The sequence below is a fragment of the Mus musculus genome, chromosome 2 (genome assembly GCF_000001635.26).
Source record: "Mus musculus strain C57BL/6J chromosome 2, GRCm38.p6 C57BL/6J".
In the NCBI taxonomy this organism is placed as follows: domain Eukaryota; kingdom Metazoa; phylum Chordata; class Mammalia; order Rodentia; family Muridae; genus Mus; species Mus musculus.
The window spans coordinates 28,374,215-28,392,433 of record NC_000068.7 but is presented as its reverse complement, the minus strand read 5'-3'; the positions used below and the strand labels follow the sequence as shown (position 1 = coordinate 28,392,433).

Sequence of the window (18,219 nt, the reverse complement as noted above, 5' to 3'; positions counted from 1 at the left end):
ACATGAGTGTGTAACTTGACAATCTAGCACCTTCCATTGTAGGCCTGATCCTCCATTCTTCTAATCTTCACCACTGCACTGCCTGTCCATCCATCCATCTATCTACCCATCCATCTATTCATACATTCATTATCCATCCACCCACCCACCCATCCACCCACCCATATGCCCATCCATCCATCCATCCATCCATCTCCCTATCAATCCACTTGTTCATTTTACTTACTTACTTACTCATTGACCAATCTGCCCATTCACCTCTACATTCACTTATGTATCTACCTAAAGACCTACCTACCCATCTACTCACTGACCCTTCCAGCCATTAATTCATAACCTATTCATCTACCCACTCATTCATCTATCCATCCATCTACTCATCTACTTAACCATTTATGTGTCCACCAATACATGTATAATCCATCACCCATCCATTCATTAATCTATAATCCACCCATCCATCCATCCATCTATTCATATATTTACCAAACTATCCACCTATTCATATACCATCTATTTTTTTATTTATACATAAAGTTGTCCATCTATCTATTCATTAATCACACATCCATCCACCCATGAATGAATGGAGTCACTTATTCACTTGCTCACTCCTCTAACACTAGTCAAAAAACCCCATTTTTGCCAATAGATAAGGAGGCCAACACAATCTGAGAGTTCTCAGGATGAGAGACAGAATTAGACCGCTTCATGGATCCCGTTGGCATCGATAGACTCAGATGACCCACTGAGCACTCTGAGCAGTTTACTCCCCTGCAAACTAGGAACAGCAAACAAGTGTCAAACCCACTCCTCACACTCACAGGGATGCGACTGTCATCACTGCTCTTGTTATGGGGTTCAGGAAAGGATGCCATGGAGTTGTGGGAGGGACAACGAGAGGCTGGCCTGACTGGGCGGGGGTGGGGGGGGAGTGGGAAGCCTCTTTTAGCCAGGGATGTCAGACAGACCAGGGTGTGAGAAAACAGGATCAGGAGGTGCAGGTGGCTGGGAAGGCTGGCTTGGAAACAGGCACAGAGCTGGACCAATGAGCAGGAGAACACCTGCCAGTAGTATGATGTGCTGCAGAGCTCACCTGGCACTCAGGCTGCCCCTCCTCGGCTGCTCTTCTGGTCTCTTTGGGGCTGGTCCTCAGCTTGGTGAGGGAAGCCAAGGCTCAAGGGAAGAACACCTTCCTGCATGGTCAGCTGTAGGTTCAAAGGGGTTCTCCCCCTCTCCAAGCTGAGGCTCGTTGGGCCAGACTGTACTGACTCCTGCTGTGCCTGTTGCTTACTCTAAGGAGACCAGCAGATACTTTTCCTCATGGACTCCTCCACCAATGGCACAGGCTAGCCCTGCTTTCTCACCATCTTGGTGATTCTTTTATCATCGTGCCACTCCATGACATCACTCTGACCTCCTGGAGCTTGTGGTCATGTCCCCATTTTAAGACGTAAAAGCAGGCTCAGAGAGGTGATATAACAGATTGAAGGACACAGCTGGGAACAGGTAGGGCCAAGATCAAACCCAGATCCCAGGAAGAGACACACCCAACCTTGTGCCCTGCTACCTCATGGGGAGTGATGTAGAGTCTCGGGCCTGCTGGAAGCAAGCACCTCAGACTGGAGGGCTCAAAGAGGTAGGAGGGAAGTCCCTTCTGGTTCTGGAGGTCAGAGACCCAAAACTAAGCTCTGAGCTGAGCAGTCCACCCGCCCTCCAAGAGCCCTGGGGAGGACCTTCCTTCTGCATGCACAGCTCCTGGGCCAGGGACACCTGAGACTCCATCTCTCTAACTTCCTCCTCATCCTCAGTGTCCCTTGACACACTCTCTCTGGTCTCTCCTCCCTCTCTTCCATTCTCTTCCTCCCTGAGCCACAGGTATTAGGGTTTTGAAATTCTTGGTCACATCTACACAGCCTTATTCCAAGTGAGCACTCCAGCCTTAGGTTTCAGAGGGGCAGTGTGGGGACTTTTGGGGGCACTATTGGACCCACAACAGCTGGCAACAAGTGGGCCATGCTCTCTGCAAAGGAATCTCACTTGAGAATCTCCTGCCCGTGCCCCAAGTTACAGCCATAGTCTAATGGCAGTCTTCATGGTGGGTCTGTGGATATACAACCCCCAACTTTATTTGACTTCTCCAAGGTTGCTTCCTTTCCTCATAGGTTCTTGTCCTTGTCCCTGAGCGTGGGTGCTCATTCCTATCTTCTAGAGACCTGCCTCCAGAGCACAGCCCAGCACTGGTTGGGAGACAGGTAAGCCGAAGGGAAAGAAAGGCCAAGGTCAACAAGCCTGGCCCTACTTCCTTAGCGGTGTAGTGGCTTTCTGGAGCAATGGCCTCACCCACACCTGTCATGGCAACCCCCTAGCTCCATGAATCATCAGCTCTCTTCTCTGCTTGTCCTTTTTCTGCCTGTCAGCATGGCTGCAGATTTCTGAGCAAACAGAGGACACCCCAGCCCTCCCGAGTCTGGAAATTACAACAGCATGCCTGTCATAGCTGATGGACAACAGGCACTTCTGATGCTTCCGGGGAGAAGTAATTATGTAATTTGGAATAGAGAAATAACTACTGATTGAGGCCAAGAGTTACTGCACTGTCCGTCTCTGGTTCTCTGTCTCTGTCTGCAGCACGCCCTTGCCCTATGTGGAGGCTCCTGGGAGCTTCTTGATTATCAGACATTTCTCAGCTGTGGATCGGCAGAGCTTGTGACAATTCTACTTTCCAGTAACAGGAACAAGGTCAGGTGGCCCATGCAGCCTTGCCCACTGCCTAGATCTTTGGTCTTTCAGCTTCTTCTGGAGGAAAAGTGACTGGTATGCATAGGCCTTGGCTCTAGGTAGATTCATTGAGACTGTGACCATCATGGTTGACAAGAAAGGTTGGACACACATCTAAATGTGCAGGCTACAAACTGTTGAGGGAAACCTACTCATGGTGGGCAGACACCTAACGCTTGGGTCAGAGCACACTGGTGGATCTGTAGTCTTATGACACCCAGGCTGCTCTGGAGCTCAGAGGTGATGGGAATGGAGGCAAAGCTTGCTCTCTCACCAGCTGGGGTGGCTCCCAGCAAGAGGGGTAACACAACATAGAGTGGGAATCACTTTTATTTAAAGATGCACTGTGCTGGCTCAGCAGGAGGGCTGTGAAGAAGAACTGGTAAGGGACTGGTGCTCTGTCCATGTGTTCTGAGAATTCCTTCCCTGGGGAGTCTACTTCTGTCCAACCCCTCCTCTAAGGTCTCACTGACAAACCAAGGCGTGACTCTACTGAAGTTCATCCCGGGGAACCAATCAGCTCATTGGGCTTGCTCACCATAGATGAGGGGTTACTGCAGGAGTGTGGGTGAACCCGCAGCAGTCACACTGGACTCCTCACCCAGCATATATGATGCTTCCCCCATAGCTGCACGGAGGGGGCCTCTCTTCAATTAACTTTCCCATTTTATACAGTCTGGCACAGTGGTTCTCAGCCTTCTCAATGCTGCGGCCCTCAATATAGTTCCTCATGCTGTGGTGACCCCCAACCATAAAATTATTTTATTTTGTAAGTTTGCTACTGTTATGAATCATAACACGCAGGATATGAATCTGATATGCAGGATATCTGATATGCAACCCCTGTGAAAGGGTCATTTGGCCCTCAAGGGGTCGTAACTCACACGTGGAGAATTCCTCTTCTAGCTCCTCCCAACCATCTAGACCATGCGTAGCTAGAGAAGAATTGCATACAAATGTCTGGGAAGAGCTGCTGGAATCTCAAGTGAGGATCCAGTGACCTCAGCACCCCTCCTACAAGGGGATGGTAGTCTAAGGGCCTGATAGTGATGGACATTTGCACGGAGGTTCAGCTGATCTCACGAGGGCTCACAGGGCCACACTCTATAGTGTTATACATGCCACTGGGGGTGAGGGTGTCTCAGCCCTTCAAGTGCACCAGGGCAGAGTGGTGCTCTAATGGCGTTCTAAGGTCTGGAGTCCCTCTACCCAAACTGCACTCATAGGCTTCAGCTCCACACAGGCCTGAGCACTGGGCAATCCTGAGATTGTGATCATTGTCACCAAAGACAGGCTGGATGCTTTGATGCTTTGAGACTTCAATTCAAAAGTCTCCTTTCCAGGAATCCCTTTCCAGGGACTCCAGGTCAGCAGGTGGCCCCTGTTCCCTTCTAGGCCTGCCCAGGCCTTTCCCAGTTGCCACACAGGCTTGCCCGCCCCCTGGGCCTGCCCGTTCTGGGGTGAGGTGGAAGAGGACTTCTGACAGCCTTTTCCTTGCCTCCCTGGTGGGAAAGAGTGCAGAGGCTTGGCTCTCTTGCCATCTGGAAGCCTGTGGCCCTTAAAGGGAAGCTCTGGACCTCTGCCAAGGAGGAGTTGATCCATTTGCTCTCAACTCAGGACCTTCATGGACACCTTGGAATCCAGATTCTAGATTGACATCTTGCTGCCCTGTTCATGACTTGGCTGGACCAGAACAGTGTCCATCCTGAGTCGCGGACCTCCTCTGTAAAGGAGAACACGCCTGTAAAGGGTATGTCACGTTTTCACCATCACTGTGGTCACTGTCACTTCACAGCCTATGCACCCATCCTGGGGGTGTCTGGGTAGCATGCCTCATTTTCAGACTTACCACCACCACCCCAGACTGGTCCAGCACAGGGAGGTGGGGGGGGTTGGGGCTACTGGCTGGGCTGGGGTGTTGCTGCCTCCTTTTGCTTGAGCCTTGAGCGTTCACAGGGATCTGTGCCAGGCGCTGAGCACTTCTTGCTGCTCAGAAGGAAACAGATGGGGCTGTCAGCTCTGCTTACACCCTGTCTTCCCAAACTCAGTCAAGCGTGCTCAGAACAGGGGAGAGGCTCCTCTGAGCAGCTGGTGGCATTCAGGGCCAGCGTCCCTCAGGGTGTGTGACGCTGATTAGCAGGAAATAATGAGAAAGCCAGGGGAGCGAGCCCTCAGGCAACCTCCTGGCTACTGCTGTGTCCCTAAGAGACTGCAGTGAGCATCCAAGGCAACTTCCATAGCCATGCTCAGCCTCCTTAGCCTCCAGCCTCCAGCCCAGGGAGCTGGAACTGCTAGGGCAACTTTTTGATTACATCTTTTGTAGGAAGGAAGCTCAGAGAGGACTGTCCCCTTCCCATGGTGGCACCAGGGGAGGCTTCTGATCTGTGCCGGGGTGAAGGGGACATGGTGGTTTCCTCTAAACAAACAAACAAACAAAAAAACAAACAAAAACCAATGCACATAACAAAACCATAGCTTTTGATTAAACAAATTATCCAGGCCATACTAGAAAGACCAGAGAATCCTCAGACCTGAGAAGAGAGGAGAAATATTTGCTACCCCTGGAAAGTGGAATTGGAAAATGATCCCCAGTGATAAGTTACTGACTACTCCTCCAAATATGCAAGACATGTGTCACTGTGTAACATACATCCTTTCTGTGGGTGACCTTCATTTCATTGAACAATGTATTGTGAGCACTTGAAAAAGTCAGCCAATGTACCTCGACCCCAGAGGCATGGCACTGTCTGGAATGTTCTGTTGCATCCAGGCAACAGGATTTATTCAGACCTCTTTTGTTGGACAACTGATATGTGTGTGTGTGTGTGTGTGTGTGTGTGTGTGTGTGTATGTGTGTGTGTGTTCATACTGAGGTCAGAGGACAACTTGTAGGAATCAGTTCTCTCTTACCACGTGGGTCTCAAAGATTGAACTCGGGTTGTCAGGCTTGGGGTCAAGTCCCTTTACCTGCTGAGCAGTCTAGGCAGTCCTAGTCTGTGCATTTTTGGAGACATTCAATATGTGTCATCACACAGGATGCCCCATAGGCCTCTCTACTCTCACACAAACTGAGAGGTCATGGGCCACTTTGCTAGGTTGAGTGAGTCTTTCATGGTGTTGGGACAGTGCTCTTGTCTCTGAGGGGCCTCTGTGTTGGAAGGATGGAGTGATGCAGAAGGTACCTCAGCCATAACCCCTGGGGTGGGGGGGAGGATGATGGCCGGCCTGTCAGGGCAGTCGTTAAAGAATCTTCAAACCAGTGGAATTTTAATTTATCTTAACAGAAAAAAAAAAAAAAAAAGCAACAGCACTGAGCCTCTTTAAAAATTGTTGTCGGGAAAAAAATTGATGTCAATCTTATAAAATCTAACACACAATACAGGGCTGAAACATTTGCAAAGGTGTGGTTGCTATAGAAACGTGAAAAGAGATTGTTAATATTTATCACACGGGGAGGAGGACTCGGAATCTAGCTGCTCTTCTTAGGGGACCCCTTGTGCCCAGCTGGCTCAAGGATGTTGGCACTGCCTCCCATAGGCTCAGAGTATCCTCATCTCTTGGTCCCCAGTCCCTCTCTGACTGTCTTCTCTGGGTCCGCATCACCAAAGCAAGCCTTCCTCTTGACTTATGGCCCTGGTTTGTCCTGCAGTTCAGCTCCAGCCTTCTGATTGCTGCTCAGACCTGGCACTCTGTTCTGCGGTCTGCTGAAGACTTTAGTGCTAAGATTCAAACCGAAGCTCCAGCTCCTGCACAGGCTCTGCGCTGGTTTCCACACATCCTTCCCACCTTGTCCCAGGCAGGAAGCAAGGCCCAAGGAAAGGCAGTAGCCTCTCCAGCCTACGATGCAGGCCTCAGCTGAGCCCATCCTCTCCTAGATCACCATCACCTTGAGGAAGACAGGGCCTGATCTCCATGGACTCCAGGCTCCCGACAAAGGAGCTGCAAAACCGGGAAGAAAAGTCCGTGATGAAATATCAGAGCTGTACAAGGACACCCCGGCTAGAGAGGACACTCACACAAGTTCAAGGACAAGGAGAAGAGGCAAGGGGTCAGGGATGTTTTTGAGGTGTGGAGAACCTTGCTTCAAGGTATGGAATATAAATGCCAACACAAATGTTGCCTTGAAGCCCCCCAGCGGGCTTGAGACACCACACAAGCTGAGACCCCAGAAGCAGGGTCTGAGCTCCCTTCATATAGGAATTTCTTTCTTGAAATTCAGCATGAAAAGGGTCGCGCATGTCACCAAACACCACTCCTGCCCCCATGGTACACAGCATACCACTATGATTGAGCTGGCCCTCGGGTGAGACGCTCTGAGACTGTGGCTCTGGCCTTGCTCCTGGAGAAGGTCCCCATCTGGCATTTGGTCACACAGGAAGAGGTCAGGAGCAACCTCTGCCTTCCAGTCCAGACTCGGGTGCCATTAATATTTCATGTCCAAAGACAGCATTGACATTTTGCTGGATGGCTTCAATTAGCTAAGAGCCTCCTTCTCAGGCTAATAACCAGCCTGCTTACCCTAATGGTTTATTAATCTACTTCGCAGCGTGAAGGCAGCCGGCACACACAGATACCGCCTGCTGCTGCCTTGATTGGGTAGAAATGACTCAGGCCTACAATTGTGTTCGTTAAAGAGGTTGAGTCCTTGTAGGCTCGAGAATAGGGGGTGTGGAGGGGGCTTCCAGTTGCAGCTCCCAGGATGCCGAGAGCCCTTCTGTTGAGAGCACAGGCCCCTGAGGGCCCTGGGATGGTGTTTGAGATGTTTCCTCTTGCTATCAGTCCTCTGCTGAATTTCCTGGACGGGGCAGAGGCATTATTGCAAGCTTCCAACTGAATTTTTAAATGGAATTTTGATGCTGAGTTAGGGATAAGGTAGATGATGGATGGTAAGTTATTGGAAGGGGGTGTTTAAAATTTTTTTTTTTGTTGTTTTTTTTTTTTTGTTTGTTTGTTTTTTTTTTTGGCTTGGGCATCTTTGCATTCTGTAGCCTTTCATCTGGACCCAGAGTGACAGTCACTGAGAGATTTGCCAATGGCTATGAGTTGGCCTAGTGCTACAGGACAAACTGACAGGGCCTACTGTCCTACAACAACTGCAGTTTTTATATCATGTGATATACAGAGTTGGGAATTGGTGCTGGGTATGTGTAAGAGTGTTTTTTACTCGCCTGATGTAATTGTTGTCTCTGAGGCTTAGTGCCTCCCTCTGCTAACCTAGGGCTAGTCCTGGAAGCTTCTAGCCTCCGCACAATCTTTTCTAGGCCTAGGATGTTTTCAGCCTCTGAGACTTACTGCTGAATAAGCTCACCCCTTCCTAGTTCTTTCTGAACTCTGGCTGCCTGGTCAACTCAGATGTTCTGGCTCAAACTCCTCTCCAAGCTGACGGACTCAATCTGGCTTCTCTCGGCTTCTCCTGAATTACTCCGCTTAGCTTCATACTAACTTTGGCAATTTGTTCTAATCTTCTGCCTCCTTCTCCTTCTCTGGCTCATTCTGTTTTCACCTAGCTTGCCGTCTCTCTCCAACTTGTCTCTGTACAACTGTACCAGTAAAACTGCCTCTCCTTCTCCCTCTCTGCTGCTCTCTCTTAAGTAGCCTCTCTTCTCATGAGAGTTGGGCATATCTTATTCTGCCAAATCTTTCTCTGATTCATCCCTTTTTCTGCAACTCAATTAGACATCACTTTCAAACACAGGTATTTCCTTCTACAAACTAACTTTACCTTCATAGTTTGGGATTAAAGGTGTGTATTAGGGTGTATCTGTATTCCATCCAGAGGGACTTAAGGTGTGTTGCTAAGACTGAGCCACACCACAAGTAGAAACAGGTTTTCCCAGTCAACAACAGAATCTTGGGGTTCGTAGTGTGATCAAATATTCTGCAACACGTACAGTAAGGAAAGAAGTCATAGATATTGGGAGGGCTGGGCTCACCTACAGTTTTGTGTCACATGAGTGTGGGTTCTGAGCAGTGCTTCTCTGATGGCCACTCCCAGCAGCTACCTCAGCTTCACAATCCTATCCCACTATTGTCAGGGGATCCTAGAACCTCTGTCAAAGAGGGTAGCTTGTAAATTCGGGGTAGTTTCCAAAACAGGAAAACTTCAAAATAGGACAGAAATTTTTTGCATATCTTCCACCCAGTGTCTCCTTACATAACTAATCACAGCACAAATACGCAAAGTGAGCTGTTCACAGAGTGTCACCAGTGCAAGGCACTCTTCAGCATCCTCTGGTGGTTTCTCCTATCCCAGGGTCCTAGCCAGAGGCCAGGCTGCCCTCAATGGCCATGCTTTCCTAGCTCCCACCCTGTGACATCTTCTCTTCCTTCGGGTCAGGACAGGTCACTTTGTAGACTGTCTCTCCCTTTGGGGGGATACAAAGTGTTTTTTCTTTCTCTTGGTGTCCATGTACAGGCCTGGCAGCTGCTGGTCAAGCTCGGGTGTTACTCCTCAGCTACCTCCTACCTTGTTCTTCTTCTGTGTAAGAGTGGAGGCTGGAAAGAGGTATCAGATCCCCTAGAACTGAGATTACAGAGCATTGCTAGCTGCCATATGGTGCTTGGAACTGAGCGCTAGTCTTTTGCAAGAACAGTAAGTGTTCTTAAGTACTGAGCCATCTCGCCAGCCTCTTCTGCCTTGTTTTTTGAGGAAAGGTGTTTCACTGGGACTCAGGGCTCATGGGTTAAGTAATACCTGACCAGTGAGCCAAAGAGATCAACCTGTCTGTGGCTCCCCAGTCCTGGGATTTCAAGCACAGGCCACCAAACCTAGCTTCCCCTCCCCCCTTAAATCTTTATGTGTACTGGTATTTGGCCTGCATGTAGTCAGAGTACCACATGCACACCTGATGCCTATGGCGGTCAGAAGAGGATGCCAGATCCTCTAGAGCTGAAGTTGCAGGTGGTTGTGAATAACCTTGTGGATGCTGGGAATCAAATCTGGGTCCCATGGAAACCCCATCAGTGCTTTTAACCACTGAGCCATCTCTTCAGCCCCCAACACTCAGCCTTTTGCACGGGTTTTGGGCCTCAAACTTGGCAAGCACTTTACTGTCTGAACTATTTTCCCAGTCCCAGCCACTTTTCATAATTAGACTGAGTGTAAAGGCTTTGGGGAGTGAGGAGTGCTTCTGAGAGAGGCCGGTGGAAGTTCACGATGAGGGCGGATTTAGAGAAGTTTAACCTTGGTGGTTGACCACAACTGGAACCTACAGAGCCTCTTTTCTACAAAGTTACTATTTTGTCTTTGGAATTAGTAAATATCTCCAGGGAGATACTTTGTGACTATGCAAATATATTGTTCCTCCTCAAGCTTTCGCTCATTAATTCAGGCCTCCTCCGTGGCTGTCGCTGGCAGCAATGACTTTTGTGGCATTCTAATGGCGGTATTTATTCCCCTCAATCTTTCTGCACTCATTAATTAGGATTCTTCTCAAAGACATCCCTTCTCTCCCATTTAATGATTTGTTCACTGATTTATACAGTGCGGGCCCATGGACGTTTATGTGGTATTTATTACTGCCTCTTGCTTTGACTGTGGGAACCCTTTAGGTTGGCTCCCATGCCGTTGACATGCTAGCTGTATTTCATACTTCCTGATACGGCTTTGGCTGAGTATTGCCAGCGTTCCCCTATAGGGACATGCTTCTCCAAGAGACAGGCTTGCCTGAAGAAGGGGCCTGAGCCTTCTTTCTTCGTGGCTGTGTCATGGGACAGGACGAAGACTCTGCTGTTCAGGAGGATGGAAGCATTAAGAGGTGGCAGGGTGGCAGGGTGGCAGTCTAAGCTAGCCTCTGAATGGTGTTGGATATAATGGAAGACACAGATAAAGATTGTCCCTTGGGGGTTACAAGAGTTCTCCAATGTCAGAGAGGAAGTGTTGGGCTTGGGACTGGGTCACCCCAGCCTCAATAGCCAAGGGAGGAGTTGCAGAGTGCAGAGCAGGGCTTAGGACAGGGTTCAAGAAGCTGCTGCATCCTCAGCCCAGAAAATGACTTTGCTACTTCTGAGCTATGAAGCCTCCCACCCTCCAGCTGCCTTAAAGAAGTGAGAGTTCTACTGGGGACCCACTGGCAGGAGCCATAGCCTAGGCACCTGTTATTAGAGGTGCCTACCTCATACCCAGTGCTTGATTCCAGGGTTACAGGTATGAAATTGAGGCAAGGCAAGTGGTAGGCAACCTGGACAAAGCCCTGGGATGAGTTCTGGGGATAGGTAGAACAGGTGTGGTGGCTCTTACTGGACACCAATGACCTCCGAGGCCTGTCTTCTTGCTTTTGCTCCTACCTAGTGTTCTTATAAGACTTCTAGCCCTATGTACCTCACTGAGAGACCTAGACCCAGCACCATCAGTGACGAAGGGATTTGCTAGAGAGAGACGAATGCTTTACAGAGTGGGACCTGGATGGACCGAGCACCTGCCCACACTGAACTCTAAGCTCCTCTGAGCATCCACCACTCTGCTGCTGTGTTCCAACAAAGATCAGGTAACTCATGGGTTCCAACTCCCCATGGACTCCCTGGCAGGAAGGGCAGCAGGGGCATTTATTAGAGCTTATGGGGTTGGGAGTGTGTGGCATTCACTCAGGGGCTGCTAAATATTCTTTAGAGTAGCAAATGAATCTATGCATTCCTGTTTCCCCAGAGACAGAGTCAATGGTGAGGCTGCCTCAGCTTTGTGTCCCCCAGGGCCTCCTGAGAGCTCCCCTCCCCCTGGGCTCCAAGGCAGGAGGGGCTGAGCTTCTGAGGCATCCTCTTCTCCTGCAATGAGCTGGTGCCCCCCTCCTGCCCCTGCGTCAGCTTTCACCCGTGTGTCGCAGGGTGTGGGCTTAGAGATGCGTTCTGTCTCCCCACAAAGCCTGCAGAGACAGCCCCACGCTGCCTCCTTGGTGTTGCAGGCATTTAAATTGCCATTTTATTTAAATTTATGTCCAGAGATGCAGGCGGAGAAAGGGCCATTTCAAAGTCAGTTTCTGCTTTATGGCTTTATAGGGATTGTGGCCGGCAGCTGTCGGAGATATCTTCTGCTCCCACATGGCGGAGGGGAACGTGGGCACATGACTGACTATTCCAAGAAGGGGTTTGCCTCTTGCCCAGCTAGGAACTCTTACTTAGTACCACAATGCTAGGCTGAGCCCTGACCTTACTCACAGGCTAAGTCTTGTCTTGGCTTCAGGTTATGCCTAGAGCAGTCCTGACCTGGGCCACTGTTGCTCACATGGATGTCAGGTTCATTTGGACTCACAAAGTCTCAAAGCATCATTGGACAGATCTGCCCAATATGTAAAAAAACCACACTGTGGCTCTGGGCAGCTGGTCTTCACAGCTGGAGGAACATCTGTCCACCTGCTCTGAGCTGATGAGGTGGAGATAGAAGGCTCCTCTCCACATCCTCATCAGAGAGCAACACCTTCAGCCCAGATCATCCCAATGTGGTGCCTGGAATCCCAAAGAGCCCAGCATCTAGCTAAGATTCTTAATGCGGTTGAGGTTATCTATTAACATGGGACTGGGATACTCAGGCCGGCAACATGGTTTGTAGGCTGACTGAAACCCTGTGTGGAAAGGCACTTTGCAAAGCATGCCACTGGAGCTTCCAAGGTGGCGAGCTATGTCGGGAAGCTGTTGGACAGGATTATCCTCCGAGTCAAGCAGCTGCTGTCTTCTTCATGAGGTAAGCTGTGCTGGTTTGCAGACAGTCCCAGCTAGCCTTGTTGATTGTTGTCTGAGTATCCAGGTACTCTTTCCAACCAGTTGCATGCAATTCTGCACATGGTCTTATGGCCTCAGTCTGGGAAGGGATATAGTATATAGGCTGGGGAAGACTGTGGGCCTATGGGGAAGCCATCATCCACACTAGGTGAAGACTGTCCACCATGTCTGCTTTGTAGTAAGCCCTATGGACTCATTCCTTCCCCATGATGGACTTGAGCTTTGGTTTGTCACTGGGACCTTAGAAGGAGGGGGAATTGTCTGGGGCCAATGTGGTAGGATGTGGCCAGGATGTGTGTAGATGGTCACATGTTGGAGTTTAGCAGCCTATGGCCATTTCAGCAGAAAGCATAGAGATTTGAGGTCCACCTTACAGTCACTGTCTTAAACTGATAATGCCTAGGGAAGATTTATCACTGGCTTTTATGGTCTCCGTAGGTATCCAGTCTTTTTCTCTAGTTGTCGACAGGTATATGGAGTGTCGCATTAGAGCATGACCACAAGAGCAGAGATATCAGGACAAGAAGCAGGGAGAGAGAAAAAGGAATAAATAAAGGAGACTGCTTGAGGCTATGAAGAGCAAGGCAGGGTGATAGCAAGAGGCTAGCTCCCCTGCTCATTGGATGCTGTTTCCCAGGGTTGGGTCCCAAGTGCCTTTGTCATGTGTGATGCTACAGTCAAAACCCAAGCAGCAAGGAGTCACCTGGAGGGAGTGTTCCCGGCACAGAGAAGAAAGATGGGCTACAGGGGACCAAGGCCACCCACTCTTTTCTGCTCCTTCTTATATGAGGAGTTAAGGGTATCAGAGGCTAAGGAGGTATGTCCTGGAGGCCTAGGCTGGCAGCAGAACCAATGAGAGCCTCTTGGGAGTGGTCAGCACAGGGCTGATGTCCAGTGCTCCTGATGTCTGCTTTGAATCTCCCACCCCAGGCCTTTCCCCACTTTTGCTCACCCAAGAACAAGTGAAGCCTCTTTCTGGGCTGCTCAGCTGGGAGACTGGCCCCTGGGCGGGGCATGTACTTATCTATTCAGGGAAAGGGTCCCTCCAGTGCCAGGGTATGCTTATAGTTGGACAGTAACCCCAACTGTCCCAAACTTCTGTTCCAAGGACATTGGACTGTTGGCCACGTCAGGAGCCCTCTTGAGGGAGGGGACTGTGTTGAGGTCTCAAGGTGAGATGGGTGGGCCCCATAGAGGGGGCAGGGTGAGTTGCGTTTGATAAGCTGCAAACACAGGGAAAAGAAGCCCCGGGGGCTGTGGCAGCGGGAGCGTGGAACAGATAGGAAGCCAGGTTAGGTGTGTGCGAGCGTGTGTGTGTGTGTGTTGGGGTGTGGCAGGTTCTGTTCTCAAGAGGGTGGGGCACATGCTGGGGACTTCCAGCAAGTCTGTGTGGTGACAAAATACACAGAGAGGTGGGAGTGGAGGAGAAAGAGGAGTCAGTGCAGTGGAGCACAGGAGAAGGCTGGTGTCTATGGTGGAGGGAGAGACTCAGCTCAGACTGGGCACCTGGAGGAGCCAGAGTGGGTTCATGACTGGGACCAGAATTGGGACCTGGGGCTGAGAAGCCCTATGTCACTCTGTACAGATAATACTGATGGGGGCTGGAGCCAGGCAAGGTGGCCAGATGAGGAGGTGGGGCTAGAGGGTGGCAGGATCAGCAGGCACTGCTTCTAGAAGGGAGTGGCCAGCAGCTATCTTGAGCTACAGAGGCCGGGGGTGGGGGTGGGGGGGAGATGCATAGCAGGCTGTGGTGGTCCCAGGGAGCTGCGGGTGGAAATGCTTTGGGTCTAGGCACCAGATTGGAGTGGGCTGGGGAGCTTGTGGGAGGTGAGAAATGGAGACAGTGGGTGCCACTGATGCTTCCAGACTTTCTCTTTCCTCCCCCACCTCTCTCTCTCTCTCTCTTTCTCTCTCTCTCTCTGTTATTCTACTGTTTTATTGTTCTATTTACACAACTAGTACAGAGAGTGTTCTAGAAAGTCAGCTTAAATGCACATAAGGAACACATAAGTTTGTAGGGTCATCATAGGCCACTAAGTCCACGGAGGCACACTGACTGCAGGGAATCCCCAAGCCCAAGGCTGTGGCCCCAAAACTCAAGTGACTATTTATAGGGAGTTGGCCCCACTCTAGATACAGCCAGGGCTATCTTCTGAGACCACTCAACAAGGAACACAAGCTCCTAAAAGCACAAGCTGTGAATGGGGGCATTTCTGGGGGGTGGGGAGGGGTGTGTGCTATTCTCCCAAGGTGGTATTGTTTGGAGGGGTGGGTGTGAAGTGCAGATCATTACCTTTAGGGTAGAAATATGACAGTGTTTAAAATCTAGTGGGACGAGTTCTGTTGAGCAGGGGATATTGGTTGAGAGAGGAGGACATGCTGGGTGCCAGTCTCTGGAGGAGACAATATCTGCCTCCCTCACAGGCCTGAATATCTGTGTGGCCACTGACCCCATAGATGCCATGATGTCCAGCCCAGGGCAAGCTCCCACAGGGCTTAGCTTTGCAGTGTCTAAGTCAGCAGGATTTGCAGATTTGATAGTGATCTGGGGTTTCTGTCTGCTCCAGAGCACGATAGGACTTGGGGTAGAGTAACGGGTAAAGGACATTTTGGTTCTCATGGGTGCAAACAGGCCCCTATCTGGAGCTCTCTGGTATCAACATGTATACACACACATACATATCTGTACTTAGGCACAATGTATACCTACTGTACATATGTGTTCATCTGTGCAGGACAAAGAACCTTACACACATGTACACCTACCACTCATACAAGCACATCTACCAAACACACCAACAATACATGCAAATATCATGTATTCACATGCAAACATGTGTTCACACTCACCTCACACACATGCATACCCACCAAGCATATAGGATAAATACGAGGCATGCAGACACAGCCACCAACTATACTCACATATGTAAACACAGGTATATCAGGCACACAAGCTCACTTATCTCATACATGCATATCCACAGACATGCACACTCACAAGCATACCCATCAGGTACCCCTATATACATGCACACCCATTAGGTACCCTTATACACACGCACATCCACAATGCATAGACTCAGACTCATTAAGCACACAGGTATATGTAACTTTAATTTTTTAAAACCTATTTTTAATGCTTGTTCTTAAATGTTTTAACCTCCCTTGTAGCCCACCACCCACTAGAGGTAATGGAAAAGAAAGGATATGGGGGAGGGGACATGGACCTGTTTAGAAAGGTTCTTTGGAGCAACTCCTGTCTGTGTTGTCTGGAAATCGGCAGTTCAGTTCACAGGTCAGTAGGTAGCAGCAGTTTGATCCACTCACAAATACTTCACAGATACACAGCAGTCCAGTTCTGTAGAGTTGGGTTAGCAACAGCGGTGACAGGACCTAGAGACAGCCAGGCCTCAGCCTCTGCTTGAGTCAGTAGGAGGGGCCAACAGGAACACCAGGAGTTCTCAGCTGTGTCTCTCTAAGGGAAGAGAAGATCAGCAAAGACTCGAGACCTACAAGCATTGCACAGCTAGCTGTACAACAAGCCAAGCTCTGTCTCCGTCACTGTGGAGTCCTATTTCTACCCTCCAAACATCACGTGTCCTCCACGTGCCTTGCCTCAGCACTGTGCATCGAGTCAGCCCAAGTCTGAGGAGTCCTGACAAATTCAGCTCAACTACACAATGTAAGGCAGACCAATACATGTGTGTTGTTAGCACAGAATCCTTCATCACGTGCCCTTTCACATGTTTGCCTTAGCAGAACATCCTTTCTCCTGTGCCTGCTTCAGCTAAACGTTCCTTCACAAGTCTGCCTTAATCTTTCACTTGTATCTGTTTCAGGAAAACACTCCTTCAACGTGTTTGCCCCAGCAAAATACCATCCAATCGACTTTCCAAAAAACCTTTAAGTTTCTACTTCAGGTATACCTGCCATGCAGGAAGGCACACCTATTATGTCCATATATATATATATATATATATATATATATATATATATATATACACACACCACAAATATGCACATTTACCACACCACATACCTGTTGCCATGCATGTATGCATATCTCCCACACACATGCTCATGTACGTACATACATGCATATCCATCCTACATTCACACCCACCATACACATGCCACTGTCATGCACATGGAACACCCTCTACATGTACACATGAGCTCTGAGTGGAGATGAGATTCAAAACAAAAAGGAACAGCTTTTGATTTTCTCTGTCCAAATGGTGCCACTTTCCCTGGCCATGCTGGGGTGTCACATGTAAGAGTCTGGGGGGCCAGGTGGGCTCTTAGCAAACATCATCTCTCACTGGATGGTACTGCTGCCTTGCCAGTGTGACCTGTAGCTTCTGGCATCTGACAGCAGAGAACACCCAGTGCTCACATCTTCCTGCTGGCACACCGAGGCTCTGACAAGGTTGCAGTTGTCTTTGTCTGTGCCCATGTCTCCAAGTTCCTCTTTGACTGTTGGGCTGCAAGACCCGGAAAGGCTAGCATTGCTGTGAAAAGAGCAGTGTTCTGCACCAGAAGATGCTGAGTCAGGCTGGCCCTCAGTGAAGGTTCTTGTCCTGGCCAGTGAATGAGTGGTCTAGCATTCTCCCACCTTGTCCACAGGCTGCGGTCTTCACTGAGCAAATGGGAAGGCTACAATGTGTAGCCTGTTAGGCTACAATGTGTCTTTTACTCAAGGTTGGAGCCTTAGACAGACAAAGGGTTGGGGAAGATTGTTACACATAAAAGAAAGGTCTCAGTCTACCCGAGTCAGAAAAACTCTGTGGCCCAATAGACCAGACTTCCAGCCTTGGGCTCTGCTGCTGGCCTAGGGTCTTCCTGGACGACTGACTGGCCAGCTCCATCCAGTCCACACTAGCTATTGTCCCCACTTCCCACTAGATGGCGCTGCCTCCTACCTGTGTTCTGCTGGTCCCAGGGACTCCTGGGGAGTTCAAGGAATGTCAAAGGCCCTTGTGTCAGCAGAGGCATGGGGTCAGAGCAGCCTGGGGGTGGGGTGGGGGTGGGGGTGGAATCCTTTCACCTCTGGGTTTAACATGCAGAATATGGGCTGGTCATTTATTGCAGATGAAGGGTTCTCACTGTGGATCCCAGACAAGTGAGCAGAGATCTGATATCAACTCAAAGGGGACATGAGGTGACAATGGGCAGTGGTCACATGGCTGTGGCAGCCATATTGGAATGAAATGGTGGTTGAACCCTGCTGAGAGTGCTTGGTGCCCAGCTTGTTACAGATGCTGAAGTCTATGCCCACAGCAGAACACTTTGGGTCCACTTCTCGATACCATCGGCTGGCTGTGTTGCCGGGACACTTGGATATCCCGTGCTTCACATATAGCCTCCACTCAAGACGCAGGCAGGTATGGGCACCTGAATTCAATGGTCACCGATTGGACATGGCCTCAGCAAGCATCACCTGGCTGATCACTAGGTTCCTTAGAGGATGCCCTTGACTGGGGAACCTATAGTTGGAGCCTGAAACATCTGGGCAGTAAGACATTGTGGCACTCGACACTTGGCAAAGTGCTTTCCTCTGGCAGATGTGACCTTGGATACTGGGACTCAGTAGATGCCTGGAGTCTTCCAGGTCATCCTGGTGAGAATATACTGGTGACTTCTGAGAAAGGGGTAGGGCTGTGCCCAGCTGCCTCTGGGCACCTTTTTGACTCCAAGCCTCCTGTCTTGGAAGGGAGGCCTGGT

At 49.8% G+C, this 18,219-nt stretch overlaps 1 long non-coding RNA gene across 8 annotated transcripts in view; it reads left to right on the top strand.

The window, feature by feature from the left end:
- Positions 1-18,219, top strand: part of Gm13373 — an 89,759-nt gene that overhangs the window by 12,265 nt on the left and 59,275 nt on the right. Inside the window, exons 1-3 of one of the 8 annotated variants that reach the window (XR_866081.2) lie at positions 10,105-10,166; positions 11,072-11,267; positions 12,323-12,454. This is a non-coding gene — a long non-coding RNA (predicted gene 13373). The other 7 variants (XR_374198.4, XR_374197.4, XR_866083.2 and 4 more) reach the window with 7 other exon arrangements.